Source organism: Carica papaya, chromosome 5 (assembly GCF_054855325.1).
Source record: "Carica papaya isolate Zhongbai chromosome 5, ASM5485532v1, whole genome shotgun sequence".
Lineage (NCBI taxonomy): Eukaryota > Viridiplantae > Streptophyta > Magnoliopsida > Brassicales > Caricaceae > Carica > Carica papaya.
Genome location: NC_142313.1, coordinates 29,415,832 through 29,442,362, shown reverse-complemented (window position 1 = coordinate 29,442,362; position 26,531 = coordinate 29,415,832). Strand labels below are relative to the sequence as shown.

General features: G+C 46.6%; 5 non-coding genes and 46 pseudogenes across 5 annotated transcripts; all 51 read left to right on the top strand.

Annotated features, from left to right (window-relative positions):
* The first annotated feature begins 149 nt into the window (after positions 1–149).
* On the top strand, positions 150–268 carry LOC148260879 (5S ribosomal RNA; annotated as a pseudogene).
* A 562-nt stretch (positions 269–830) lies between these two features.
* LOC148260878 (5S ribosomal RNA) lies at positions 831–949 on the top strand (annotated as a pseudogene).
* A 207-nt stretch (positions 950–1,156) lies between these two features.
* LOC148260877 (5S ribosomal RNA) lies at positions 1,157–1,275 on the top strand (annotated as a pseudogene).
* Positions 1,276–1,835: 560 nt separating this feature from the next.
* On the top strand, positions 1,836–1,953 carry LOC148260876 (5S ribosomal RNA; annotated as a pseudogene).
* A 201-nt stretch (positions 1,954–2,154) lies between these two features.
* On the top strand, positions 2,155–2,273 carry LOC148260875 (5S ribosomal RNA; annotated as a pseudogene).
* Positions 2,274–2,478: 205 nt separating this feature from the next.
* Positions 2,479–2,597, top strand: LOC148260874 (5S ribosomal RNA; annotated as a pseudogene).
* A 558-nt stretch (positions 2,598–3,155) lies between these two features.
* Positions 3,156–3,274, top strand: LOC148260873 (5S ribosomal RNA; annotated as a pseudogene).
* Positions 3,275–3,478: 204 nt separating this feature from the next.
* Positions 3,479–3,597, top strand: LOC148260872 (5S ribosomal RNA; annotated as a pseudogene).
* A 207-nt stretch (positions 3,598–3,804) lies between these two features.
* Positions 3,805–3,923, top strand: LOC148260871 (5S ribosomal RNA; annotated as a pseudogene).
* Positions 3,924–4,126: 203 nt separating this feature from the next.
* Positions 4,127–4,245, top strand: LOC148260870 (5S ribosomal RNA; annotated as a pseudogene).
* Positions 4,246–4,454: 209 nt separating this feature from the next.
* Positions 4,455–4,573, top strand: LOC148260869 (5S ribosomal RNA). Its single transcript, XR_015820045.1, has one exon. It is a non-coding gene; the product is annotated as a 5S ribosomal RNA (ribosomal RNA).
* A 562-nt stretch (positions 4,574–5,135) lies between these two features.
* Positions 5,136–5,254, top strand: LOC148260868 (5S ribosomal RNA; annotated as a pseudogene).
* A 559-nt stretch (positions 5,255–5,813) lies between these two features.
* On the top strand, positions 5,814–5,932 carry LOC148260867 (5S ribosomal RNA). Its single transcript, XR_015820900.1, has one exon. It is a non-coding gene; the product is annotated as a 5S ribosomal RNA (ribosomal RNA).
* Positions 5,933–6,481: 549 nt separating this feature from the next.
* Positions 6,482–6,600, top strand: LOC148260866 (5S ribosomal RNA; annotated as a pseudogene).
* Positions 6,601–6,809: 209 nt separating this feature from the next.
* Positions 6,810–6,928, top strand: LOC148260865 (5S ribosomal RNA; annotated as a pseudogene).
* A 562-nt stretch (positions 6,929–7,490) lies between these two features.
* On the top strand, positions 7,491–7,609 carry LOC148260864 (5S ribosomal RNA; annotated as a pseudogene).
* A 559-nt stretch (positions 7,610–8,168) lies between these two features.
* Positions 8,169–8,287, top strand: LOC148260863 (5S ribosomal RNA; annotated as a pseudogene).
* A 209-nt stretch (positions 8,288–8,496) lies between these two features.
* On the top strand, positions 8,497–8,615 carry LOC148260862 (5S ribosomal RNA). Its single transcript, XR_015820003.1, has one exon. It is a non-coding gene; the product is annotated as a 5S ribosomal RNA (ribosomal RNA).
* Positions 8,616–8,821: 206 nt separating this feature from the next.
* LOC148260861 (5S ribosomal RNA) lies at positions 8,822–8,940 on the top strand (annotated as a pseudogene).
* Positions 8,941–9,500: 560 nt separating this feature from the next.
* LOC148260860 (5S ribosomal RNA) lies at positions 9,501–9,619 on the top strand (annotated as a pseudogene).
* A 204-nt stretch (positions 9,620–9,823) lies between these two features.
* LOC148260859 (5S ribosomal RNA) lies at positions 9,824–9,942 on the top strand (annotated as a pseudogene).
* A 559-nt stretch (positions 9,943–10,501) lies between these two features.
* LOC148260858 (5S ribosomal RNA) lies at positions 10,502–10,620 on the top strand (annotated as a pseudogene).
* A 204-nt stretch (positions 10,621–10,824) lies between these two features.
* On the top strand, positions 10,825–10,943 carry LOC148260857 (5S ribosomal RNA; annotated as a pseudogene).
* Positions 10,944–11,503: 560 nt separating this feature from the next.
* On the top strand, positions 11,504–11,622 carry LOC148260856 (5S ribosomal RNA; annotated as a pseudogene).
* Positions 11,623–11,826: 204 nt separating this feature from the next.
* Positions 11,827–11,945, top strand: LOC148260855 (5S ribosomal RNA; annotated as a pseudogene).
* Positions 11,946–12,154: 209 nt separating this feature from the next.
* Positions 12,155–12,273, top strand: LOC148260854 (5S ribosomal RNA; annotated as a pseudogene).
* Positions 12,274–12,479: 206 nt separating this feature from the next.
* On the top strand, positions 12,480–12,598 carry LOC148260853 (5S ribosomal RNA; annotated as a pseudogene).
* A 206-nt stretch (positions 12,599–12,804) lies between these two features.
* LOC148260852 (5S ribosomal RNA) lies at positions 12,805–12,923 on the top strand (annotated as a pseudogene).
* A 562-nt stretch (positions 12,924–13,485) lies between these two features.
* On the top strand, positions 13,486–13,604 carry LOC148260851 (5S ribosomal RNA; annotated as a pseudogene).
* A 559-nt stretch (positions 13,605–14,163) lies between these two features.
* Positions 14,164–14,282, top strand: LOC148260850 (5S ribosomal RNA; annotated as a pseudogene).
* Positions 14,283–14,844: 562 nt separating this feature from the next.
* On the top strand, positions 14,845–14,963 carry LOC148260849 (5S ribosomal RNA; annotated as a pseudogene).
* A 205-nt stretch (positions 14,964–15,168) lies between these two features.
* Positions 15,169–15,287, top strand: LOC148260848 (5S ribosomal RNA; annotated as a pseudogene).
* A 523-nt stretch (positions 15,288–15,810) lies between these two features.
* On the top strand, positions 15,811–15,929 carry LOC148260847 (5S ribosomal RNA; annotated as a pseudogene).
* A 204-nt stretch (positions 15,930–16,133) lies between these two features.
* Positions 16,134–16,252, top strand: LOC148260846 (5S ribosomal RNA; annotated as a pseudogene).
* Positions 16,253–16,461: 209 nt separating this feature from the next.
* LOC148260845 (5S ribosomal RNA) lies at positions 16,462–16,580 on the top strand. The gene has a single exon (XR_015819997.1). It is a non-coding gene; the product is annotated as a 5S ribosomal RNA (ribosomal RNA).
* A 206-nt stretch (positions 16,581–16,786) lies between these two features.
* On the top strand, positions 16,787–16,905 carry LOC148260844 (5S ribosomal RNA; annotated as a pseudogene).
* A 210-nt stretch (positions 16,906–17,115) lies between these two features.
* On the top strand, positions 17,116–17,234 carry LOC148260843 (5S ribosomal RNA; annotated as a pseudogene).
* Positions 17,235–17,793: 559 nt separating this feature from the next.
* LOC148260842 (5S ribosomal RNA) lies at positions 17,794–17,912 on the top strand (annotated as a pseudogene).
* A 205-nt stretch (positions 17,913–18,117) lies between these two features.
* On the top strand, positions 18,118–18,236 carry LOC148260841 (5S ribosomal RNA; annotated as a pseudogene).
* Positions 18,237–18,441: 205 nt separating this feature from the next.
* On the top strand, positions 18,442–18,560 carry LOC148260840 (5S ribosomal RNA; annotated as a pseudogene).
* A 236-nt stretch (positions 18,561–18,796) lies between these two features.
* On the top strand, positions 18,797–18,914 carry LOC148260839 (5S ribosomal RNA; annotated as a pseudogene).
* Positions 18,915–19,117: 203 nt separating this feature from the next.
* LOC148260838 (5S ribosomal RNA) lies at positions 19,118–19,236 on the top strand (annotated as a pseudogene).
* A 414-nt stretch (positions 19,237–19,650) lies between these two features.
* On the top strand, positions 19,651–19,769 carry LOC148260837 (5S ribosomal RNA; annotated as a pseudogene).
* Positions 19,770–20,616: 847 nt separating this feature from the next.
* On the top strand, positions 20,617–20,735 carry LOC148260836 (5S ribosomal RNA; annotated as a pseudogene).
* Positions 20,736–20,937: 202 nt separating this feature from the next.
* LOC148260835 (5S ribosomal RNA) lies at positions 20,938–21,056 on the top strand. Its single transcript, XR_015820457.1, has one exon. It is a non-coding gene; the product is annotated as a 5S ribosomal RNA (ribosomal RNA).
* Positions 21,057–22,210: 1,154 nt separating this feature from the next.
* LOC148260834 (5S ribosomal RNA) lies at positions 22,211–22,329 on the top strand (annotated as a pseudogene).
* A 562-nt stretch (positions 22,330–22,891) lies between these two features.
* LOC148260833 (5S ribosomal RNA) lies at positions 22,892–23,010 on the top strand (annotated as a pseudogene).
* Positions 23,011–23,211: 201 nt separating this feature from the next.
* Positions 23,212–23,330, top strand: LOC148260832 (5S ribosomal RNA; annotated as a pseudogene).
* Positions 23,331–24,530: 1,200 nt separating this feature from the next.
* Positions 24,531–24,649, top strand: LOC148260831 (5S ribosomal RNA; annotated as a pseudogene).
* Positions 24,650–24,853: 204 nt separating this feature from the next.
* LOC148260830 (5S ribosomal RNA) lies at positions 24,854–24,972 on the top strand (annotated as a pseudogene).
* A 1,240-nt stretch (positions 24,973–26,212) lies between these two features.
* On the top strand, positions 26,213–26,331 carry LOC148260829 (5S ribosomal RNA; annotated as a pseudogene).
* Positions 26,332–26,531: the final 200 nt, after the last annotated feature.

Below are 26,531 nucleotides of genomic sequence, written 5' to 3'. Positions count from 1 at the left end.
TTTATTTGCAAATGTGAGTCACGGCGCCATGGCATTGTACTTGATATTTGAACGAGAACGAGAGGTGCAGTGCGCACGCACTTAGAAACAAATGACGGGAGGGGGAAGAAAGGAGAAGGAATTTATGTATTTGCAGCGCGAAATTAAACAGGTGCGATCATACCAGCACTAATGCACCTGATCCCATCAGAACTCCGCAGTTAAGTGTGCTTGGGCGAGAGTAGTACTCGGATGGGTGACCTCCTCGGAAGTCCTCGTGTCGCACTAATTTTTTTTTCAGACGGGTCGTTCGACGTTACGCGCGACTGGAACTAGGGTCCACTGGTTTACACGCAAATGTGAGTCAAGAAGCAGGGGCATTTTAATCGATATTAGAACGAGAAGGAGAGATGCCAAGTGCACGCACAAGGAAACAAATGACGGGAGGGTGGATGGAGGGAGAAAAAGTGTATGTATTTGCAGCGTAGAATGAAATATGAGCAATCATACCAGCACCAATACAACGGATTCTGTCAGAACTCCGCAAGTTAAGGGTGCTTGGGCGAGAGTAGCACTAGGATGGGTGACCTCCTGCGAAGTCCTTATATTTCACCAATTTTCTTAGGAAGTCCTCGTGTTGCACCCATTTTTTTGCAGATGATTCTTTCGACGATACGCGCGACTTGAATTATGGTCCTCAGGTTTATTCGCAAATGTGAGTCACGGCACCGTAGCATTTTACTTGATATTAGAACGAGCACGGGAGGTGCAGTGCGCACGCACAAGGAAACAAATGACGGGAGGGGGAAGAAAGGAGAAGGAGTTTATGTATTTGCAGCGCAGAATTAAAAGGGTGCGATTATACCAGCACTAATGCACCGGATCCCATCAAAACTCCGCAGTTGAGTGTGCTTGGGCGAGAGTAGTACTCGGATGGGTGACCTCGTGGGAAGTCCTCGTGTCGCACTAATTTTTTTTTTCAGACGAGTCGTTCGACGTTACGCGCGACTAGAATTAGGGTCCACTGGTGTATACGCAAATGTGAGTCAAGAAGCAAGGGCATTTTAATCAATATTAGAACGAGAATGAGAGGTGAAGTGTGAACGCACAAGGAAACAAATGACGGGAGGGGGAAGAAAGGAGAAGAAGTGTATGTATTTGCAGCGGAAAATTAAATTGGTGCGATCATACCAGCACTAAAGCTCCAGGTCCTATCAGAACTCCGCAGTTAAGTGTGCTTGGTCGAGAGTAGTACTCGGATGGGTGACCACTTGGGAAGCCCTCGTGTTGCACCTATTTTTTTTCGGATAGGTTGTTCGACGTTACGCGCAAATGGAATTATGAACCGCTGGTTCATTTGCAAAGGTGAGTCACAGTGCCGGGGCATATTACTTGATATTAGAACAAGAAAGAGAGATGCAGAGTGCACGCACAAGGAAACAAATGACGGAGTGGGGATGGAAGGAGAAAGAGTGTATGTATTTGCAGTGTAGAATGAAACATGAGGGATCATACTAGCATTAATGCAACGGATTCTATCAGAACTCCGCAGTTAAGGGTGCTTGGGCGAGCAAAGTACTCGGATGGGTGACCTCCTGCGAAGTCCTTATATTTCACCCATTTTTTTGGGAGGTCCTCGAGTTGCACCCATCTTTTTGCAGATGATTCTTTCGACGTTACGCGCGACTTGATTTATGGTCCGCAAATTTATTTGCAAATTTGAGTCATGGCGCCGTGGCATTTTACTTGATATTAGAACGAGTACGGGAGGTGCAATGCGCATGCACAAGGAAACAAATGACGGAATGAGGAAGAAAAGAGAAGGAGTGTATGTATTTGAAGCGCAAAATTAAACAAGTGGCATCATACCAGCACTAATGCACTGGATCCCATCAGAACTCTGCAGTTAAGTGTGCTTTGGCGAGAGTAGTACTCGGATGGGTGACCTCTTGGGAAGTCCTCGTATCGCAACATTTTTTTTTCAGATGGGTCGTTCTACGTTACGCGCGACTGGAACTATAGTCCGCTGGTTTATATGCAAATGTGAGTCAAGAATCAGGGGAATTTTAATCGATATTAGAACGAGAAAGAGAGGTGCAGTGTGAACGCACAAGGAAACAACTGATGGGAGGGGGGAAGGGAAGGAGTGTATGTATTTTCAGCACAAAATTAAACAGGTGCTGTCACACCAGCACAAATGCACCGGATCCCATCAGAACTCTGCAGTTAAGTGTGCTTGGGCGAGAGTAGTACTCGGATGGGTGACCTCTTGGGAAGTCCTTATATTTCACCCATTTTTTTGCAGATAATTCTTTCGACGATACGCGCGACTTGAATTATGGTCCTCAGGTTTATTCGCAAATGTGAGTCACGACACCGTAGCATTTTACTTGATATTAGAACGAGCACGGTAGGTGCAGTTCGCACGCACAAGGAAACAAATGACGGGAGGGGGAAGAAAGGAGAAGGAGTTTATGTATTTGCAGCGCGAAATTAAACGGTTGCGATCATACCAACACTAATGCACCGGATCCCATCAAAACTCCGCAGTTAAGTGTGCTTGGGCGAGAGTAGTACTCGGATGGGTGACCTCCTACAAAGTCCTCGTGTCGCACCAATTTTTTTTCAGACGAGTCGTTCGACGTTACGCACGACTGGAACTAGGTTCCGCTAGTTTATACGCAAATGTGAGTCGAGAAGCAGGGGCATTTTAATTGATATTAGAACGAGAAGGAGAGGTGCAGTGTGAACGCACAAGGAAACAATTGATGGGAAGGGAAGGGAAGGAGAAGGAGTGTATGTATTTTCAGCACGAAATGAAACAGGTGCGATGATACCAGTACTAATGCAACGGATTCTATCAGAACTCCGTAGGTAAGGGTGCTTGGGCGAGAGTAGTACTAGCATGGGTTACCTCCTGCGAAGTCCTTATATTTCACTCATTTTCTTGTGAAGTCCTCGTGTTGCACCCATTTTTTTGTAGATGATTCTTTCGACGTTACGCGCGACTTGAATTATGGTCCTCAGGTTTATTCGCAAATGTGAGTCAGGCGTCGTGGTATTTTACTTGATATTAGAACGAGCACGGGAGGTGCAGTGCACACGCACAAGGAAACAAATGACGGGAGGGGGAAGAAAGGAGAAGGAGTTTATATATTTGCAGCGCAGAATTAAACGGGTGCGATCATACCAGCACTAATGCACTGGATCTCATCAGAACTCTGCAGGTACATGTGCTTGGGCGAGAGTAGTACTCGGATTGGTGACCACCTGGGAAGTCCTCGTGTCGCACCAATTTTTTTTCAGACGGGTCGTTCGACGTTACGCGAGACTGGAACTATGGTCTGCTGGTTTATACGCAAATGTGAGTCAAGAATCAGGGGCATTTTAATCGATATTAGAACGAGAAGGAGAGGTGCAGTGTGAACGCACAAGGAAACAAATGATGGGAGGGGGGGAGGGAAGAAGGAGTGTATGTTTTTTCAGTACGAAATTAAACAAGTGCGGTCACACCAGCACAAATGCACCGGATCCCATCAGAACTCCGCAGTTAAGTGTGCTTTGCCGAAAGTAGTACAATGATGGGTTACCTCCTGGGAAGTTCTCGTGTTGCACCCATTTTTTTTTTCAGATTTGCAGTTCGACGTTACGCGCGACTTTAATTATGGTCCGCAGATTTATTCGCAAATGTGAGTCACGGCGCCGTGGCATTTTACTTGATATTTGAACGAGAACGAGAGGTGCAGTACGCACGCACACAGAAACAAATGACGGGAGGGGGAAGAAAGGAGAAGGAATTTATGTATTTGCAGCGCGAAATTAAACAGGTTCGATCATACCAGCACTAATGCACCGGATCCCATCAAAACTCCGCAGTTAAGTGTGCCTGGGCGAGGGTAGTACTCGGATGGGTGACCTCTTGGGAAGTCCTCGTATCGCAACAATTTTTTTTCAGATGAGTCGTTCGACGTTACGCGCGACTGGAATTATGGTCCGCTAGTTTATACGCAAATGTGAGTCAAGAATCAGGGGCATTTTAATCGATATTAGAACGAGAAGGAGAGGTACAGTGTGAACGCACAAGGAAACAAATGATGGGAGGGGGGAGGGAAGAAGGAGTGTATGTATTTGCAGCGCGGAAATAAACAGGTACGATCATACCAGCACAAATTCACCGGATCCCATCAGAACTCCGCAGTTAAGTGTGCTTTGGCGGAAGTAGTACAATGATGGGTTACCTCGTGGGAAGTTCTCGTGTCGCACCCATTTTCTTTTTTTCAGATGTGCCGTTCGACGTTATAAGCGACTTTAATTATGGTTCGCAGATTTATTCGCAAATGTGAGTCACGGTGTCGTGGCATTTTACTTGATATTTGGACGAGAACGAGAGGTGCAGTGTGCACGCACAATGAAACAAATAACGGGAGGGGGAAGAAAGGAGAAGGAGTTTATGTATTTGCAGCGCAAAATTAAACAGCTGCGATCATACCAGCACTAATGCACCGGATCCCATCAGAACTCCGCAGTTAAGTGTGCTTGGGCGAGAGTAGTACTCGGATGGGTGACCTCTTGGGAAGTCCTCGTGTCGCACTAATTTTTTTTTCAGACGGGTCGTTCGACGTTACGCGCGACTGGAACTAGGGTCCACTGGTTTATACGCAAATGTGAGTCAAGAAGCAGGGGCATTTTAATCGATATTAGAACGAGAAGGAGAGATGCAGAGTGCACGCTCAAGGAAACAAATGACGGAAGGGGGGATGGAGGGAGAAAAAGTGTATGTATTTGCAGCGCAGAATGAAACATGAGCAATCATACCAGCACCAATGCAACGGATTCTATCAGAACTCCGCAAGTTAAGGGTGCTTGGGCGAGAGTAGCACTAGGATGGGTGACCACATGCGAAGTCCTTATATTTCACCCATTTTCTTAGGAAGTCCTCGTGTTCCACCCATTTTTTTGCAGATGCTTCTTTCGACGATACGCGCGACTTGAATTATGGTCCTCAAGTTTATTTACAAATATGAGTCACGGCACTATAGCATTTTACTTTATATTAGAAGGAGCACGGGAGGTGCAGTGCGCACGCACAAGGAAACAAATGACAGGAGGGGGAAGAAAGGAGAAGTTGTTTATGTATTTGCAGTGCGGAATTAAACAAGTGCGATCATACCAGCACTAATGCACCAGATCCCGTCAGAACTTTGCAGTTAAGTGTGCTTTGGAGAGAGTAGTCCTTGGATTGGTGACCTCCTGGGAAGTCCTCGTGTCGCACCAATTTTTTTTCAGACGGGTCGTTCGACGTTACGCGCGACTGGAACTAGGGTCCGCTGGTTTATACGCAATTGTGAGTCAAGAAGCAGGGGCATTTTAATCGATATTAGAACGAGAAGGAGAGGTGTAGTGTGAACGCACAAGGAAACAATTGATGGGAGGGGGAGGGAAGGAGAAGGAGTGTATGTATTTTCAGCACGAAATGAAACAGGTGCGATCATACCAGCACTAATGCAACGGATTCTATCAGAACTCCTTAGGTAAGGGTGCTTGGGCGAGAGTAGTACTAGCATCGGTTACCTCCTGCGAAATCCTTATATTTCACCCATTTTCTTGTGAAGTCCTCGTGTTGCACCCATATTTTTGCAGATGATTCTTTCGACGTTTCGCGCGACTTGAATTATGGTCCTCAGGTTTATTCGCAAATGTGAATCACGGCGCTGTAAAATTTTACTTGATATTAGAATGAGAACGGGAGGTGCAGTGCGCACGCACAAGGAAACAAATGACGGGAGGGGGAATAAAGGGGAATGAGTTTATGTATTTGCAGCGTAAAATTACACAGGTGCGATCATACCAGCACTAATGCACCGGATCCCGTCAGAACTCCGCAGTTAAGTGTGCTTGGGCGAGAGTAGTACTCGGATGGGTGACCTCTTGGGAAGTCCTCGTGTCGCACCAATTTTTTTTCAGACGGGTCGTTCGACGTTACGCGTGACTGGAACTAGGGTCCGCTGGTTTATACGCAAATGTGAGTCAAGAAGCAGGGGCATTTTAATCGATATTAGAACGAGAAGGAGAGGTGCAGTGTGAACGCACAAGGAAACAATTGATGGGAGGGGGAGGGAAGGAGAAGGAGTGTATGTATTTTCAGCACGAAATGAAACAGGTACGATCATACCAGCACTAATGCAACGGATTCTATCAGAACTCCGTAGGTAAGGGTGCTTGGGCGAGAGTAGTACTAGCATGGGTTACCTCCTGCGAAGTCCTTATATTTCACCCATTTTCTTGTGAAGTCCTCGTGTTGCACCTATTTTTTTGTAGATGATTCTTTTGACGTTACGCGCAACTTGAATTATGGTCCTCAGGTTTATTCACCACGGCGCCGTGGAATTTTACTTGATATTAGAACAAGAACGGGAGGTGCAGTGCGCACGCACAAGGAAACAAATGACGGGAGGGGGAAGAAAGGGGAATGAGTGTATGTATTTGCAGCGCGAAATTAAACAGGTGCGATCATACCAGCACAAATGCACTGGATCCCATCAGAACTCCGCAGTTAAGTGTGCTTTGACGAAAGTAGCACAATGATGGGTTACCTCGTGGGAAGTTCTCGTGTTGCACCCATTTTCTTTTTTTCAGATGTGCCGTTTGACGTTACGCGCGACTTTAATTATGGTCCACAGATTTATTTGCAAATGTGAGTCACGGTGCCGTGGCATTTTACTTGATATTTGAGCGAGAACGAGAGGTGCAGTGCGCACGCACAAGGAAACAAATGACGGGAGGGGGAATAAAGGAGAAGGAGTTTATGTATTTGCAGCGCGAAATTAAACAGGTTCGATCATACCAGCATTAATGCACCGGATCCCATCAGAACTCCGCAGTTAAGTGTGCTTGGGCGAGAGTAGTACTCGGATGGGTGACCTCCTCGGAAGTCCTCGTGTCGCACTAATTTTTTTTTCAGACGGGTCGTTCGACGTTACGCACGACTAGAACTTGGGTCCACTGGATTCTACGCAAATGTGTGTCAAGAAGCATGGGCATTTTAATCGATATTAGAACGAGAATGAGAGATGCAGGGTGCACGCACAAGGAAACAAATGACGGGAGGGGGGATGGAGGGAGAAAAAGTGTATGTATTTGCAGCGCAGAATGAAACATGAGCAATCATACCAGCACCAATGCAACGGATTCTATCAGAACTCCGCAAGTTAAGGGTACTTGAGTGAGAGTAGCACTAGGATGGGTGACCTCATGCGAAGTCCTTATATTTCACCCATTTTCTTAGGAAGTCCTCGTGTTCCACCCATTTTTTTGCAGATGATTCTTTCGACGATACGCGCAACTTGAATTATGGTCCTCAGGTTTATTCGTAAATGTGAGTCACGGCACCGTAGCATTTTACTTTATATTAGAAGGAGCACGGGAGGTGCAGTGCGCACGCACAAGGAAACAAATGACGGGAGGGGGAAGAAAGGAGAAGGAGTTTATTTATTAGCAGCGCAGAATTAAACAGGTGCGATCATACCAGCACTAATGCACCGGATCCCGTCAGAACTCCGCAGTTAAGTATGCTTTGGTGAGAGTAGTACTCGGATTGGTGACCTCCTGGGAAGTCCTCGTGTCGCACCAATTTTTTTTTAGGCGGGTCGTTCGACGTTACGCACGACTGGAACTAGGGTCCGCTGGTTTATACGCAAATGTGAGTCAAGAAGCAGGGGCATTTTAATCGATATTAGAACGAGAAGGAGAGATGCAGTGTGAACGCACAAGGAAACAATTGATGGGAGGGGGAAGAAAGGAGAAGGAGTTTATGTATTTTAAGCAAGAAATGAAACAGGTGCGATCATACCAGCACTAATGCAACGGATTCTATCAGAACTCCGTAGGTAAGGGTGCTTGGGCGAGAGTAGTACTAGCATGGGTTACCTCCTGCGAAGTCCTTATATTTCACCCATTTTCTTGTGAAGTCCTCGTGTTGCATCCATTTTTTTGCAGATGATTCTTTCGACATTACGCGCGACTTGAATTATGGTCCTCAGGTTTATTCGCAAATGTGAGTCATGGCGCCGTGGCACTTTACTTGATATTAGAACGAGAACGGGAGGTACAGTGCGCACGCACAAGGAAACAAATGACGGGAGGGGGAAGAAAGGGGAATGAGTGTATGTATTTGCAGCGCGAAATTAAACAGGTGCGATTATACCAGCACAAATGCACCGGATCCCATCAGAACTCCGCAGTTAAGTGTGCTTTGGCGAAAGTAGTACAATGATGGGTTACCTCGTGGGAAGTTCTCGTGTTGTACCCATTTTCTTTTTTTCAGATGTGCCGTTCGACGTTACGCGCGACTTTAATTATGGTCCGCAGATTTATTCCCAAATGTGAGTCACGGTGTCGTGGCATTTTACTTGATATTTGAACGAGAACGAGAGGTGCAGTGGGCACGCACAATGAAATAAATGACGGGAGGGGGAAGAAAGGAGAAGGAGTTTATGTAATTGCTGCGCAAAATTAAACAGGTGCGATCATACCAGCACTAATGCACCGGATCCCATCAGAACTCCGCAGTTAAGTGTGCTTGGGCGAGAGTAGTACTCGGATGGGTGACCTCTTGGGAAGTTCTCGTGTCGCACTAATTTTTTTTTCAGACGGGTCGTTCGACGTTACGCGCGACTGGAAGTAGGGTCCACTGGTTTATACGCAAATGTGAGTCAATAAGCAGGGGCATTTTAATCGATATTAGAACAAGAATGAGAGGTGAAGTGTTAACGCACAAGGAAACAAATGATGGGAGGGGGAAGAAAGGAGAAGGAGTGTATATATTTGCAGCGCGAAATTAAACAGGTGCGATCATACCAGCACTAAAGCCCCGGATCCCATTAGAACTCCGCAGTTAAGTGCACTTGGGCGAGAGTAGTACTCGGATGGGTGACCACTTGGGAAGCCCTCGTGTTGTACCTATTTTTTTTCAGATGGGTTGTTCGACGTTACGCGCGAATGGAATTATAAACCGCTGGTTCATTTGCAAAGGTGAGTCACGGATCCGGGGCATATTACTTGATATTAGAACGAGAAAGAGAGATGTAGAGTGCACCCACAAGGAAACAAATGACGAAAGGGGGGATGGGAGGAGAAAGAGTGTATGTATTTGTAGTGCAGAATGAAACATGAGGGATCATACCAGCACTAATGCAACGGATTCTATCAGAACTCCGCAGTTAAGGGTGCTTGGGCGAGAAAAGTACTCGGATGGGTGACCTCATGCCAAGTCTTTATATTTCACCCATTTTCCTGGTAGGTCCTCGTGTTGCACCCATCTTTTTACAGATGATTCTTTCTACGTTACGCGCGACTTGATTTATGGTCCGCAGGTTTATTCGTAAATGTGAGTCACGGCGCCGTGGCATTTTACTTGATATTAGAACGAGTACGGGAGGTACAGTGCGCACGCACAAGGAAACAAATGACGGGAGGGGGAAGAAAGGAGAAGGAGTTTATGTATTTGCAGCGCGGAATTAAACGGATGCGATCATACCAGCACTAATGCACTGGATCCCATCAGAACTCTGCAGTTAAGTGTGCTTGGGCGAGTGTAGTACTCGCATGGGTGACCTCTTGGGAAGTCCTCGTATCGCAACAATTTTTTTTCAGATGGGTCGTTCGACGTTACGCGCGACTGGAACTATGGTCCGTTGGTTTATACGCAAATGTGAGTCAAGAATCAGGGGCATTTTAATCGATATTAGAAAGAGAATGAGAGGTGCAGTGTGAACGCACAAGGAAACAAATGATGGGAGGTGGGGAGGGAAGAACGAGTGTATGTATTTTCAGCACGAAATTAAACATGTGCGGTCACACCAGCACAAATGCACCGGATCCCATCAGAACTACGCAGTTATGTGTGCTTTGGCGAAAGTAGTACAATGATGGGTTACCTCCTGGGAAGTTCTCGTGTTGCACCCATTTTTTTTTTAGATGTGCCGTTCGACGTTACGCGCGACTTTAATTATAGTCCGCAGATTTATTCACAAATGTGAGTCACGGTGCCGTGGCATTTTACCTAATATTTGAACGAGAACGAGAGGTGCAGTGCGCAGGCACAAGGAAACAAATGACGGGAGGGGGAAGAAATGAGAAGGAGTGTATGTATTTGCAGCGCGAAATGAAACAGGTGCGATCATACCAGCACTAATGCAACGGATTCTATCAGAACTCCGTAGGTAAGGGTGCGTAGGCGAGAGTAGTACTAGCATGGGTTACCTCCTGCGAAGTCCTTATATTTCACCCATTTTCTTGTGAAGTCCTCGTGTTACACCAATTTTTTTGCAGATGATTCTTTCGACGTTACGCGCGACTTGTTTTATGGTCCTCAGGTTTATTCGCAAATGTGAGTCACGGCGCTGTAGCATTTTACTTGATATTAGAACGAGAACGAGAGGTGCAGTGCGCACGCACAAGGAAACAAATGACGGGGAGGGGAAGAAAGGGAATGAGTTTATGAATTTGTAGCGCGAAATTAAATAGCTGCGATCATACCAGCACTAATGCACCGGATCCCTTCAGAACTCCGCACTTAAGTGTGCTTGGGCGAGATTAGTACTCGGATGGGTGACCTCCTGGGAAGTCCTCGTGTCGCACCAATTTTTTTTCAGACGGGTCGTTCGACGCTACGCGCGTCTGGAACTAGGGTCCGCTGGTTTATACCCAAATGTGACTCAAGAAGTAGGAGCATTTTAATCTATATTAGAACGAGAAGGAGAGATGAAGTGTGAACGCACAAGGAAACAAATGACGGAGGGGGAAGAAAGGAGAAGGAGTGTATGTATTTGCAGCGCGAACTTAAACAGGTGCGATCATACCGGCACTAAAGCCCCGGATCCCATCAGAACTCCGCAGTTAGGTGTGCTTGGGCGAGAGTTGTACTCGGATGGGTGACCACTTGGGAAGCCCTCGTGTTGCACCTTTTTTTTCTCGGATGGGTTGTTCGACGTTACGCGCGAATGGAATTATAAACCGCTGGTTCATTTACAAAGGTGAGTCATGGTGCCGGGGCATATTACTTGATATTAGAACGAGAAAGAGAGATGCAGAGTGCACGCACAAGGAAACAAATGACGGGAGGGGGGATGGGAGGAGAAAGAGTGTATGTATTTGCAGTGCAGAATGAAACATGAGGGATCATACCAGCACTAATGCAACGAATTCTATCAGAACTCCGCAGTTAAGGGTGCTTGGGCGAGAAAAGTACTCGGATGGGTGACCTCCTGCGAAGTCCTTATATTTCACCCATTTTCTTGGGAGGTACTCGTGTTGCACCCATCTTTTTGCAGATGATTCTTTGGACGTTACGCGCGACTTGATTTATGGTCCGCAGGTTTAGTTGCAAATGTGAGTCACGGCGCCCTAGCATTTTACTTGATATTAGAATGAGTACGGGAGGTGCAGTGCGCACGCACAAGGAAACAAATGACGGGAGGATGAAGAAAAGGGAAGGAGTGTATGTATTTAAAGCGCAAAATTAAACAAGTGGCATCATACCAACACTAATGCACTGGATCCCATCAGAACTCTGCAGTAAAGCGTGCTTGGGCGAGAGTAGTACTCGGATGGGTGACCTCATGGGAAGTCCTCGTGTCGCACCAATTTTTTTTCAGACGGGTCGTTCGACGTTACGCGCGACTGGAACTATGGTCCGCTAGTTTATACGCAAATGTGAGTCAAGAATCAGGGGCATTTTAATCGATATTAGAACGAGAAGGAGAGGTGCAGTGTGAACGCACAAGGAAACAAATGATGGGAGGAAGCGAGGGAAGAAGGAGTGTATGTATTTTCAGCACGAAATTAAACAGGTGCGGTCACACCAGCATGAATGCACCGGATCCCATCAGAACTCCGCAGTTAAGTGTGGTTTGGCGAAAGTAGTACAATGATGGGTTACCTCTTGGGAAGTTCTCGTGTTGCACCCATTTTCTTTTTTTCAGATGTGCCGTTCGACGTTACGCGCGACTTTAATTATGGTCCACAGATTTATTCGCAAATGTGAGTCACGGCGCCGTGGCATTTTACTTTATATTTGAACGTGAACGAGAGGTGCAGTGCGCACGCACAAGGAAACAAATGACGGGAAGGGGAAGAAAGGATAAGGAGTTTATGTATTTGAAGCGCAAAATTAAACAGGTGCGATCATACCAGCACTATTGCACCGGATCCCATCAGAACTCCGCAGTTAAGTGTGCTTGGGCGAGAGTAGTACTCGGATTGGAGATCTCCTGGGAAGTCCTCGTGTCGCACTAATTTTTTTTTCAGACGGGTCGTTCGACGTTACGCGCGACTTTAATTATGGTCCGCAGATTCATTCGCAAATGTGAGTCACGACGCCGTGGCATTTTACTTGATATTTGAACGAGAACGAGAGGTGCAGTGCGCACGCACAAGGAAACAAATGACGGGAGGGGGAAGAAAAGAGAAGGAGTGTATGTATTTGCAGCGCGAAATTAAACAGGTGCGATCCTACCAGCACTAAAGCTCCGGATCCCATCAGAACTCCGCAGTTAAGTGTGCTTGGGCGAGAGTAGTACTCGGATGTGTGACCACCTGGGAAGCTCTCGTGTTGCTCCTATTTTTTTTCGGATGGGTTGTTCGACGTTACGCGCGAATGGAATTATAAAACGCTGGTTCATTTGCAAAGGTGAGTCACGGTGCCGGGGCATATTACTTGATATTAGAACGAGAAAGAGAGATGCAGAGTGCACGCACAAGGAAACAAATGACGGGAGGGGGGATGGAAGGAGAAAGAGTTTATGTATTTGCAACGCAAAATTAAACGGGTGCGATCATACGAGCACTAATGCACCGGATCCCATCAGAACTCCGCAGTTAATTGTGTTTGTGCGAGAGTAGTACTCGGATGGGTGACCTCCTGGGAAGTCCTTGTGTCGCACTAATTTTTTTTTCAGACGGGTCGTTCGACGTTAAGCGCAACTGGAACGAGGGTCCACTGGTTTATACGCAAATGTGAGTCAAGAAGCAGGGGCATTTTAATCAATATTAGAACGAGAAGGGGAGATGCAGAGTGCACGCACAAGTAAACAAATGACGGGAGGGGGGATGGAGGGAGAAAAAGTGTATGTATTTGCAGCGCAGAATGAAACATGAGCAATCATACCAGCACCAATGCAACGGATTCTATCAGAACTCCGCAAGTTAAGGGTGCTTGGGCGAGAGTAGCACTAGGATGGGTGACCTCATGCGAAGTCCTTATATTTCACCCTTTTTCTTAGGAAGTCCTCGTGTTGCACCCATTTTTTTGCAGATGATTCTTTCGACGATACGCGCGACTTGAATTATGGTCCTCAGGTTTATTCGCAAATGTGAGTCACGGCACCGTAGCATTTTACTTGATATTAGAACGAGTACGAGAGGTGCAGTGCGCACGCACAAGGAAACAAATGACGGGAAGGGGAAGAAAGGAGAAGGAGTTTATGTATTTGCAGCACAAAATTAAACTAGTGCGATCATACTAGCACTAATGCACCGGATCCCACCTGAACTCCGCAGTTAAGTGTGCTCGGGCGAGAGTAGTACTCGGATAGGTGACCTCCTGGGAAGTCCTCGTGTCGCACCAATTTTTTTTCAGACGGGTCGTTCGACGTTACGCGCGACTGTAACTGGGGTCCGGTCGTTTATACGCAATTGTGAGTCAAGAAGCAAGGGCATTTTAATCGATATTAGAACGAGAAGGAGAGGTGCTGTGTGAACGCACAAGGAAACAATTGATGAGAGGGGGAGGGAAGGAGAAGGAGTGTATGTATTTTCAGCACGAAATGAAACAGGTGCGATCATACCAGCACTAATGCAACGGATTCTATCAGAACTCCGTAGGTAAGGGTGCTTGGGCGAGAGTAGTACAAGCATGGGTTACCTCCTGCGAAGTCCTTATATTTCACCCATTTTCTTGTGAAGTCCTCGTGTTGCACTCATTTTTTTGCAAATGATTCTTTCGACGTTACGCGCGACTTGAATTATGGTCCTCAGGTTTATTCGCAAATGTGAGTCACGGCGCTGTAGAATTTTACTTGATATTAGAACGAGAACGGGAGGTGCAGTGCGCACGCACAAGGAAACAAATGACGGGAGGGGGAAGAAAGGGGAATGAGTTTATGTATTTACAGCGCAAAATTAAACAGCTGCGATCATACCAGCACTAATGCACCAGATCCCATCAGAACTCCGCATTTAAGTGTGTTTGGGCGAGAGTAGTACTCGGATGGGTGACCTCCTGGGAAGTCCTCGAGTCGCACTAATTTTTTTTTTCAGACGGGTCGTTCGACGTTACGCGCGACTGGAACTATGGTCCACTGGTTTATACGCAAATGTGAGTCAAGAAGCAGGGGCATTTTAATAAATATTAGAACGAGAAAGAGAGATGGAGAGTGCACGCACAAGGAAACAAATGGCGGGAGGGGGGATGGAGGGAGAAAAAATGTATGTATTTGAAGCGCAGAATGAAACATGAGCAATCATACCAACACCAATGCAACGGATTCTATCAGAACTCCGCAAGTTAAGGATGCTTGGGCGAGAGTAGCACTAGGATGGGTGACCTCCTGCGAAGTCCTTATATTTCACCCATTTTCTTAGGAAGTTCTCGTGTTGCACCCAGTTTTTTCAGATAATTCTTTCGACGATACGCGCGACTTGAATTATGGTCCTCAGGTTTATTCGCAAATGTGAGTCACGGCACCGTAGCATTTTACTTGATATTAAAACGGGAACGGGAGGTGCAGTGCGCACGCACAAGGAAAGAAATGACGGGAGGGGGAAGAAAGGGGAATGAGTTTATGTATTTGCAGTGCAAAATTAAAAAGGTGCGATCATACCAGCACTAATGCACCGGATACCCTCAGAACTCCGCAGTGAAGTGTGCTTGGACCAGATTAGTACTCGGATGGGTGACCTCCTGGGAAGTCCTCGTGTCGCACCAATTTTTTTTCAGATGGGTCGTTCGACGTTACGCGCGTCTGGAACTAGGGTCTGCTGGTTTATACGCAAATGTGAGTCAAGAAGCAGGGGCATTTTAATCGATATTAGAACGAGAATGAGAGGTGAAGTGTGAACGCACAAGGAAACAAATGACGGGAGGGGGAAGAAAGGAGAAGGAGTGTATGTATTTGCAGTGCGAAATTAAACAGGTGCGATCATACCAGCACTAAAGCTTGGCATCCCATCAGAGCTCCGCAGTTAAGTGTGCTTGGGCGAGAGTAGTACTCGGATGGGTGACCACTTGGGAAGCCCTCGTGTTGCACCTATTTTATTTCGGATGGGTTGTTTGACGTTACGCGCGAATGGAATTATACATACACTCCTTAATCGATATTAGAACGAGAAGGAGAGGTGCAGTGTGAATGCACAAGGAAAAAAATGATGGGAGGGGGGGAGGGAAGAAGGAATGTATGTATTTTCAGCATGAAATTAAACAGGTGCGGTCATACCAGCACTAATGCATCGGATTCTATCAGAACTCCGTAGGTAAGGGTGCTTGGGCGAGAATAGTACTAGCATGGGTTACCTCCTGCGAAGTCGTTATATTTCACCCATTTTCTTGTGAAGTCCTCGTGTTGCACCCATTTTTTTGCAGATGATTCTTTCGACGTTACGCGCGACTTGAATTATGGTCCTCAGGTCTATTCGCAAATGTGAGTCACGACACCGTCGTATTTTACATGATATTAGAACGAGCACAGGAGGTGCAGTGCGCACGCACAAGGAAACAAATGACGGGAAGGGGAAGAAAGGAGAAGGAGTTTATGTATTTGCAGCGCGAAATTAAACGGGTGCGATCATACCAGCACTAATGCACTGGATCCCATCAGAACTCTGCAGTTAAGTGTGCTTGGGCGAGAGTAGTACTCGAATGGGTGACCTCTTGGGAAATCCTTGTGTTGCACAAATTTTTTTTCAGACAGGTCGTTCGACGTTACGCGCGACTGGAACTATGGTCCACTGGTTTATACGCAAATGTGAGTCAAGAATCAGGGGTATTTTAATCGATATTAGAATGAGAAGGAGAGGTGCAGTGTGAACGCACAAGGAAACAAATGATGGGAGGGGAGGAGGGAAGAAGGAGTGTATGTATTTTCAGCACGAAATTAAACAGGTGCGGTCACACCAGCACAAATGCACCAGATCCCATCAGAACTCCGCAGTTAAGTGTGCTTTGGTGAAAGTTGTACAATGATGGATTACCTCCAGGGAAGTTCTCGTGTTGCACCCATTTTCTTTTTTTCAGATGTACCGTTCGACGTTACGCGCGACTTTAATTATGGTCCGCAGATTTATTCGCAAATGTGAGTCACGGCGCTGTGGTATTTTACTTGATATTTAAACGAGAATGAGAGGTGCAGTGCGCACGCACAAGGAAACAAATGACGGGAGGGGGAAGAAAGGAGAAGGAGTTTATGTATTTGCAGCGCGAAATTAAACGGGTGCGATCATACCAGCACTAATGCACCGGATCCCATCAGAACTCCGCAGTTAAGTGTGCTTGGGCGAGAGTAGTACTTGGATGGGTGACCTCCTGGGAAGTCCTCATGTCGCACTAATTTTTTTTTTCAAACGGGTTGTTCAACGTTACGCGCGACTGGAACTATAATCCGCTGGTTTATACGCAAATGTGAGTCAAGAATCTGGGCCATTTTAATCGATATTAGAACGAGAAGGAGAGGTGCAGTGTGAATGCACAAGGAAACAAATGATGGGAGGGGGGGAGGGAAGAAGGAATGTATGTATTTTCAGCCCGAAATTAAACAGGTGCGGTCACACCAGCACAAATGCACCGGATCCCATCAGAACTCCGCAGTTAAGTGTGCGTTGACGAAAGTAGTACATTGATGGGTTACCTCCTGGAAAGTTCTCTTGTTGCACCCATTTTCTTTTTTTTTAGATGTGCCGTTCGACGTTACGCGCAACTTTAATTATGGTCCACAGATTTTTTCGCAAATGTGAGTCACGGCGCTCTGGCATTTTACTTGATATTTGAACGAGAACGAGAGGTGCAGTGCGCACGCACAAGGAAACAAATGACGGGAGGGGGAAGAACGGAGAAGTAGTTTATGTATTTGCAGCGCGAACTTAAAAGGGTGCGATCAAACCAGAACTAATGCACCGGATCCCATCAGAACTCCGCAGTTAAGTGTGCTTGGGCGAGATTAGTACTCGGATGGTTGACCTCCTGGGAAGTCCTCGTGTCGCACAAATTTTTTTTCAGACTGGTCGTTCGATGTTACGCGCGTCTGGAATTAGGGTCCGCTGGTTTATACGCAAATGTGAGTCAAGAAGCAGGAGCATTTTAATCGATATTAGAACGAGAATGAGAGGTGAAGTGTGAACGCACAAGGAAACAAATGACGGGAGGGGGGATGGGAGGAGAAAGAGTGTATGTATTTGCAGTGCAGAATGAAACATGAGGGATCATACCAGCACTAATGCAATGGATTCTATCAAAACTCCGCAGTTAAAGTTGCTTGGGCGAGAAAGTACTCGGATGGGTGACCTCCTAGGAAGTCCTTATATTTCACCCATTTTCTTGGGAGGTCCTCGTGTTGCACCCATCTTTTTGCAGATGATTCTTTCGACGTTACGCGCGACTTGATTTATGGTCCGCAGATTTATTCGCTAATGTGAGTCACGGCGCCGTGGCATTTTACTTGATATTAGAACGAGAACGGGAGCTGCAGTGCGCACGCACAAGGAAACAAATGATGGGAGGGGGAAGAAAGGGGAATGAGTTTATGTATTTGCAGCGGGAAATTAAACAGGTGCGATCACACCAGCAGTAATGCACCGGATCCCATCAGAACTCCGCAGTAATGTGTGCTTGGGCGAGATTAGTGCTCGGATGGGTGACCTCCTGGGAAGTCCTCGTGTCGCACCAATTTTTTTTCAGACAGGTCGTTCGACGTTACGCGCGTCTGGAACTAGGGTCCGCTGGTTTATACGCAAATGTGAGTCAAGAAGCAGGGGCATTTTAATCGATATTAGAACGAGAATGAGAGGTGAAGTGTGAACGCACAAGGAAACAAATGACCGGAGCGGGAAGAAAGGAGAAGGAGTGTATGTATTTGCAGCGCGAAATTAAACAGGTGCGATCATACCAGCACTAAAGCCCCGGATCCCATCAGAATTCCGCACTTAAGTGTGCTTGGGCGAGAGTATTACTCGGATGGGTGACAACTTGGGAAGCCCTCGTGTTGCACCTATTTTTTTCGGATGGGTTGTTCGACGTTACGCGCGATTGGAATTATAAACCGCTGGTTCATTTGCAAAGGTGAGTCACGGTGCCGGGGCATATTACTTGATATTAGAACGAGAAAGAGAGATGCAGAGTTCACGCATAAGGAAACAAATGACGTGAGGGGGGAAGGGAGGAGAAGGAGTTTATGTATTTGCAGTGCAGAATGAAACAGGTGCGATCATACCAGCACTAATGCAACCGATCCCATCATAACTCCGCAGTTAAGTGTGTTTGGGCGAGAGTAGTACTCGGATGGGTGACCACTTGAGAAGTTCTCGTGTTGCACCCATTTTCTTTGGAGGTCCTCGTGTTGCACCTATCTTTTTGCAGATGATTCTTTCAACGTTACGCGCGACTTGATTTATGGTCTGCAGGTTTATTCGCAAATGTGAGTCACGGCACCGTGGCATTTTACTTTATATTAGAACGAGTACGGGAGGTGCAGTGCGCACGCACAAGGAAACAAATGACGGGAGGAGGCAGAAAAGAGAAGGAGTGTAAGTATTTGAAGCGCAAAATTAAACAAGTGGCATCATATCAGCACTGATGCACTGGATCCCATCAGAACTCTGCAGCTAAGTGTGCTTAGGCGAGAGTAGTACTCGGATGGGTGACCTCTTTGGAAGTCCTCGTATCGCAACAATTTTTTTTAGATGGGTCGTTCGACGTTACGCGCAACTGGAACTATGGTCCGCTGGTTTATACGCAAATTTGAGTCAAGAATCAGGGGCATTTTAATCGATATTAGAACGAGAAGGAGAGGTGCAGTGTGAACGCACAAGGAAACAAATGATGGGTGGGGGGGAGGGAAGAAGGAGTGTTTGTATTTTCAGCACGAAATTAAACAGGTGCGGTCACACCAGCACAAATGCACCGGATCCCATCAGAACTCCGCAGTTAAGTGTGTTTTGGCGAAAGTAGTACAATGATGGGTTACCTCCTGGGAAGTTATCGTGTTGCACCCATTTTCTTTTTTTCAGATGTGCCGTTGGACGTTACGCGCGACTTGAAGCGCAGAATGAAACATGAGAGATCATACCAGCACAAATGCAACGGATTCTATCAGAACTCCGCAGTTAAGGGTGCTTGGGCGAGAAAAGTACTCGGATGGGTGACCTCATGCGAAGTCCTTATATTTCACCCATTTTCTTGTGAAGTCCTCGTGTTGCACCCATTTTTTTGCAGATGATTCTTTCGACGTTACGCGCGACTTGAATTATGGTCCTCAGGTTTATTCGCAAATATGAGTCACGGTGCTGTAGCATTTTACTTGATATTAGGACGAGAACGGGAGGTGCAGTGCGCACGCACAAGGAAACAAATGACGCGAGGGGGAAGAAAGGGGAATGAGTTTATGTATTTGCAGCGCGAAATTAAACAGGTGGGATCATACCAGCACTAATGCACCGGATCCCATCAGAACTCCGTAGTGAAGTGTGTTTGGGCGAGATTAGTACTCGGATGGGCGACCTCCTGGGAAGTCCTTGTGTCGCACAAATTTCTTTTCAGATGGGTTGTTGACGTTACGCGCGTCTGGAGCTAGGGTCCGCTGGTCTATACGCAAAAGTGAGTCAAGAAGCAGGGGTATTTTAATCGATATTAGAACGAGAATGAGAGGTGAAGTGTGAACGCACAAGGAAACAAATGACGGGAGGGGGAAGAAAGGAGAAGGAGTGTATGTATTTGGAGCGCAAAATTAAACAAGTGGCATCATACCAGCACTGATGCACTGGATCCCATCAGAACTAGGATGGGTGACCTCTTGGGAAGTCCTCGTATCGCAACAATTTTTTTTAGATGGGTCGTTCGACGTTACGCGCGACTGGAACTATGGTCCGCTGGTTTATACGCAAATGTGAGTCAAGAATCAGGGGCATTTTAATCGATATTAGAACGAGAAGGAGAGGTGCAGTGTGAACGCACAAGGAAACAATTGATGGGAGGGGGAGGGAAGGAGAAAAAGTGTATGTATTTGTAGCGCAGAATGAAACAGGTGCTATCATACCAGCACTAATGCGACGGATTCTATCAGAACTCCGTAGGTAAGGGTGCTTGGGCGAGAGTAGTACTAGCATGGGTTACCTCCTGTGAAGTCCTTATATTTCACCCATTTTCTTGCGAAGTCTTCGTGTTGTACCAATTTTTTTGTAGATGATTCTTTCGACGTTACGCGCGACTTGAATTATGGTTCTCAGGTTTATTCGCAAATGTGAGTCACGACGCTGTAGCATTTTACTTGATATTAGAACGAGAACAGGAGGGGTAGCGCGCACGCACAAGGAAACAAATGACGGGAGGGGGAAGAAAAGAGAAGGAGTGTATGTATTTGCAGTGCGAAACTAAACAGGTGCGATCATACCAGCACTAAAGCCCCGGATCCCATCAGAACTCCGCAGTTAAGTGTGCTTGGGCGAGATTAGTACTCGGATGGTTGACCTCCTGGGAAGTCCTCGTGTCGCACAAATTTTTTTTCAGACTGGTCGTTCGATGTTTCGCGCGTCTGGAATTAGGGTCCGCTGGTTTATACGCAAATGTGAGTCAAGAAGCAGGAGCATTTTAATCGATATTAGAACGAGAATGAGAGGTGAAGTGTGAACGCACAAGGAAACAAATGACGGGAGGGGGAAGAAAGGAGGAGTGTATGTATTTGCAGCGCGAAATTAAAGAGGTGCGATCATAGCAGCACTAAAGCCCCGGATCCCATCAGAACTCCGCAGTTAAGTGTGCTTGGGCGAGAGTAGTACTCGGATGGGTGACCACCTGGGAAGCTCTCGTGTTGCACCAATTTTTTTTCGGATGGGTTGTTCGACGTTACGCGCGAATGGAATTATAAACCGCTGGTTCACTTGCAAAGGTGAGTCACGGTGCCGGAGCATATTACTTGATATTAGAACGAGAAAGAGAGATGCAGAGTGCACGCACAAGGAAACAAATGACGGGAGGGTGGATGGGAGGAGAAAGAGTGTATGTATTTGCAGTGCAGAATGAAACATGAGGGATCATACCAGCACTAATGCAACGGATTCTATCAGAACTCCGCAGTTAAGGGTGCTTGGGCGAGAAAAGTACTCGGATGGGTGACCTCATGCGAAGTCCTTATATTTAACCTATTTTCTTGGGAGGTCCTCGTGTTGCACCCATCTTTTTGCAGATGATTCTTTCGACATTACGCGTGACTTGATTTATGGTCCGCAGGTTTATTCGCAAATGTGAGTCACGGCGCCGTGGCATTTTACTTGATATTAGAACGAGTACGGGAGGTGCAGTGCGCACGCACAAGGAAACAAATGACGGGAGGAGGAGGAAAAGAGAAGGAGTGTATGTATTTGAAGCGCAAAATTAAACTAGTGGCATCATACCAACACTAATGCACATGATCCCATCAGAACTCTGCAGTTAAGCGTGCTTGGGCGAGAGTAGTACTCGGATGGATGACCTCTTGTGAAGTCCTAGTATCGCAATAATTTTTTTTCAAATGGGTCGTTCGACGTTACGCGCGACTGGAACTATAGTCCGCTGGTTTATACGCAAATGTGAGTCAAGAATCAGGGGCATTTTAATCGATATTAGAACGAGAATGAGAGGTGTAGTGTGAACGCACAAGGAAACAAATGACTGGAGGGGGAAGAAAGGAGGAGTGTATGTATTTGCAACGCGAAATTAAAGAGGTGCGATCATAGCAGCACTAAAGCCCCGGATGGGTGACCACCTGGGAAGCCCTCGTGTTGCACCTATTTTTTTTCGGATGGGTTGTTCGACGTTACACGCGAATGGAATTATAAACTGCTGGTTCATTTGCAAAGGTGAGTCACGGTGCCGGGGCATATTACTTTCTATTAGAACGAGAAAGAGAGATGCAGAGTGCACGCACAAGGAAACAAATGACGGGAGGGGGAAGAAAGGTGAAGGAGTTTATGTATTTACAGCGCGAAATTAAACAGGTGCGATCATACCAACACTAATGCACCGGATCCCATCAGAACTCCGCAGTCAAGTGTGCTTGGGCGAGAGTAGTACTCAAATGGGTGACCTCCTGGGAAGTCCTCGTGTCGCATTAATTTTTTTTTCAGACGGGTCGGTTGACGTTACGCGCGACTAGAACTAGGGTCCACTTGTTTATACTCAAATGTGAGTCAAGAAACAGGGGCATTTTAATCGATATTAAAACGAAAAGGAGAGATGCAGAGTGCACGCACAAGGAAACAAATGACGGGAGGGGGGTTGGAGGGAGAAAAAGTGTATGTATTTGCAGCGCAGAATGAAACATGAGCAATCATACCAGCACCAATGCAACGGATTCTATCAGAACTCCGCAAGTTAAGGGTGCTAGGGCGAGAGTAGCACTAGGATGGGTGACCTCCTGCGAAGTCCTTATATTTCACCCATTTTCTTAGGAAGTCCTCGTGTTGCACCCATTTTTTTGCAGATGATTCTTTCGACGATACGCGCGACTTGAATTATGGTCCTCAGGTTTATTCACAAATGTGAGTCACGGCACCTTAGCATTTTACTTGATATTAGAACGAGCACGGGAGGTGCAGTGCGCACGCACAAGGAAACAAATGACGGGAGGGGAAAGAAAGGAGAAGGTGTTTATGTATTTGCAGCGCGGAATTAAACGGGTGCGATCATACCAGCCCTAATGCGCCGGATCCCATCAGAACTCCGCAGTTAAGTGTGCTTGGGCGAGAGTAGTACTCGGATTGGTGACCTCCTAGGAAGTCCTCGTGTCGCACCAATTTTTTTTCAGACGGGTCATTCGACGTTACGCGCGTCTAGACCTAGGGTCCGCTGGTTTATACGCAAATGTGAGTCAAGAAGTGGGGGCATTTTAATCGAGATTAGAACGAGAAGGAGAGATGGAGTGTAAACGCACAAGGAAACAAATGACGGAGGGGGAAGAAAGGAGGAGTGTATGTATTTGCAGCGCAAAATTAAACAGGTGCGATCATACCAGCACTAAAGCCCCGGATCCCATCAGAACTCCGCAGTTAGGTGTGCTTGGGCGAGAGTAGTAATCGGATGGGTGACCACTTGGGAAGCCCTCGTGTTGCACCTTTTTTTTCTCGGATGGGTTGTTCGATGTTACGCGCGAATGGAATTATAAACCGCTGGTTCATTTGCAAAGGTGAGTCACGGTGCCGGGGCATATTACTTGATATTAGAACGAGAAAGAGAGATGTAGAGTGCACGCACAAGGAAACAAATAACGGGAGGGGGGATAGGAGGAGAAAGAGTGTATGTATTTGCAGTGCAGAATGAAACATGAGGGATCATACTAGCACTAATGCAACGGATTCTATCAGAACTCCGCAGTTAAGGGTACTTGGGCGAGAAAAGTACTCGGATGGGTGACTTCCTGCGAATTCCTTATATTTCACCCATTTTCTTGGGGTCCTCGTGTTGCACCCATCTTTTTGCAGATGATTCTTTTGACGTTATGCGCGACTTGATTTATGGTCCGCATATTTATTCGCAAATGTGAGTCACGGCGTCGTGGCATTTTACTTGATATTAGAACGAGTACGGGAGGTGCAGTGCGCACTCACAAGTAAACAAATTACGGGAGGAGGAAGAAAAGGGAAGGAGTGTATGTATTTGAAGCGCAAAATTAAACAAGTGGCATCATACCAGCACTAATGCACTGGATCCCATCAGAACTCTGCAGTTAAGCGTGCTTGGGCGAGATTAGTACTCGGATGGTTCATCAGAATTCTTTTGACGTTACGCGCAACTTGATTTATGGTCCGCAGGTTTATTCGCAAATGTGAGTCACGGCGTCGTGGCATTTTACTTGATATTAGAACGAGTACGGGAGGTGCAGAGTGCACACACAAGGAAACAAGTGACGGGAGGGGGGATGGAGGGAGAAAAAGTGTATGTATTTGCAGCGCAGAATGAAACATGAGCAATCATACCAGCACCAATGCAACGGATTCTTTCAGAACTCCGCAAGTTAAGGGTGCTTGGACGAGAGTAGCACTAGGATGGGTGACCTCCTGCGAAGTCCTTATATTTCACCCATTTTCTTAGGAAGTCCTCGTGTTGCACCCATTTTTTTGCAGATGATTCTTTCGACGATACGCGCGACTTGAATTATGGTCCTCAGGTTTATTCGCAAATGTGAGTCACAACACCGTAGCATTTTAGTTGATATTAGAACGAGCACGGGCGGTGCAGTGCGCACCCACAAGGAAACAAATGACGGGAGGGGAAAGAAAGGAGAATGAGTTTATGTATTTGCAGCGCGGAATTAAACGGGTGCGATCATACCAGCACTAATGCGCCGGATCCCATCAGAACTCTGCAGTTAAGTGTGCTTGGGCGAGAGTAGTACTCGGATGGGTGACCTCCTGGAAAGTCCTCGTGTCGCACTAATTTTTTTTCAGACGGATCGTTCGACGTTACGCGAGTCTGGAACTAGGGTCCGCTGGTTTATACGCAAATGTGAGTCAAGAAGCAGGGGCATTTTAATCGATATTAGAACGAGAAGTAGAGATGAAGTGTGAACGCACAAGGAAACAAATGACGGAGGGGGAAGAAAGGAGAAGGAGTGTATGTATTTGCAGCGCGGAATTAAACAGGTGCGATCATACCAGCACTAAAGCCTCGGATCCCATCAGAACTCCGCAGTTAGGTGTTCTTGGGCGAGAGTAGTACTCGGATGGGTGACCACTTGGCAAGCCCTCGTGTTGCACCTTTTTTTTCTCTGATGGGTTGTTCGACGTTACGCGCGATTGGAATTATAAATCGCTGGTTCATTTGCAAAGGTGAGTCACGGTGCCGGGGCATATTACTTGATATTAGAACGAGAAAGAGAGGTGCAGAGTCCATGCACAGGGAATCAAATGACGGGTTAGGGGATGGGAGGAGAAAGAGTGTATGTATTTGCAGTGCAGAATGATACATGAGGGATCATGCCAGCATTAATGCAACGGATTCTACCAGAACTCCGCAGTTAAGGGTGCTTGGGCGAGAAAAGTACTCGGATGGGTGACCTCCTGCGAATTCCTTATATTTCACCCATTTTCTTGGGAGGTCCTCGTGTTGCACCCATCTTTTTGCAGATGATTCTTTTGACGTTACGCGCGACTTGATTTATGGTCCGCAGGTTTATTCGCAAATATGAGTCACGGCGCCGTGGCATTTTACTTTATATTAGAACGAGTACGGGAGGTGCAGTGCGCACGCACAAGGAAACAAATAACGGCAGGAGGAAGAAAAGAGAATGAGTGTATGTATTTGAAGCGCAAAATTAAACAAGTGGCATCATACCAGCACTAATGTACTGATCCCATCAGAACTCAGCAGTTAAGGGTGCTTTGGCGAAAGTAGTACAATGATGGGTTACCTCCTGGGAAGTTCTCGTGTTGCACCCATTTTTTTTTTTCAGATGTGCCGGTCGACGTTACGCGCGACTTTAATTATGGTCCGCAGATTTATTCGCAAATGTGAGTCACGGTGCCGTGCCATTTTACTTGATATTTGAACGAGAACGAGAGGTGCAGTGCGCACGCACAAGGAAACAAATGACGGGAGGGGAAAGAAAGGAGATGGAGTTTATGTATTTAAAGCGCGAAATTAAACTGGTGCGATCATACCAGAACTAATGCAACGGATTCTATCAGAACTACGTATGTAAGGGTGCTTGGGCGAGAGTAGTACTAGCATGGGTTATCTCCTGCGAAGTCCTTATATTTCACCCATCTTCTTGTGAAGTCCTCGTGTTGCACTCATTTTTTTGCAGATGATTCTTTCGACGTTACGCGCGACTTGAATTATGGTCCTCAAGTTTATTCGCAAATGTGAGTCACGGCGCTGTAGCTATTTATTTGATATTAGAACGAGAACAGGAGGTGCAGTGCGTACGCACAAGGAAACAAATGACGGGAGGGGGAAGAAAAGGGAATGAATTTATGTATTTGCAGCGCAAAATTAAGCAGGTGCGATAATACCAGCACTAATGCACCGGATCCCATCAGAACTCCGCAGTGAAGTGTGCTTGGGCGACATTAGTACTCGGATGGGTGACCTCCTGGGAAGTCCTCGTGTCGCACCAATTTTTTTTCAGACAGGTCGTTCGACGTTACGCGCGTCTGGAACTAGGGTCCGCTGGTTTATACGCAAATATGAGTCAAGAAGTAGGGGCATTTTAATCGATATTAGAACGAGAATGAGAGGTGAAGTGTGAACGCACAAGGAAACAAATGACGGGAGGGGAAAAAATGAGAAGGAGTGTATGTATTTGCAGCACGAAATT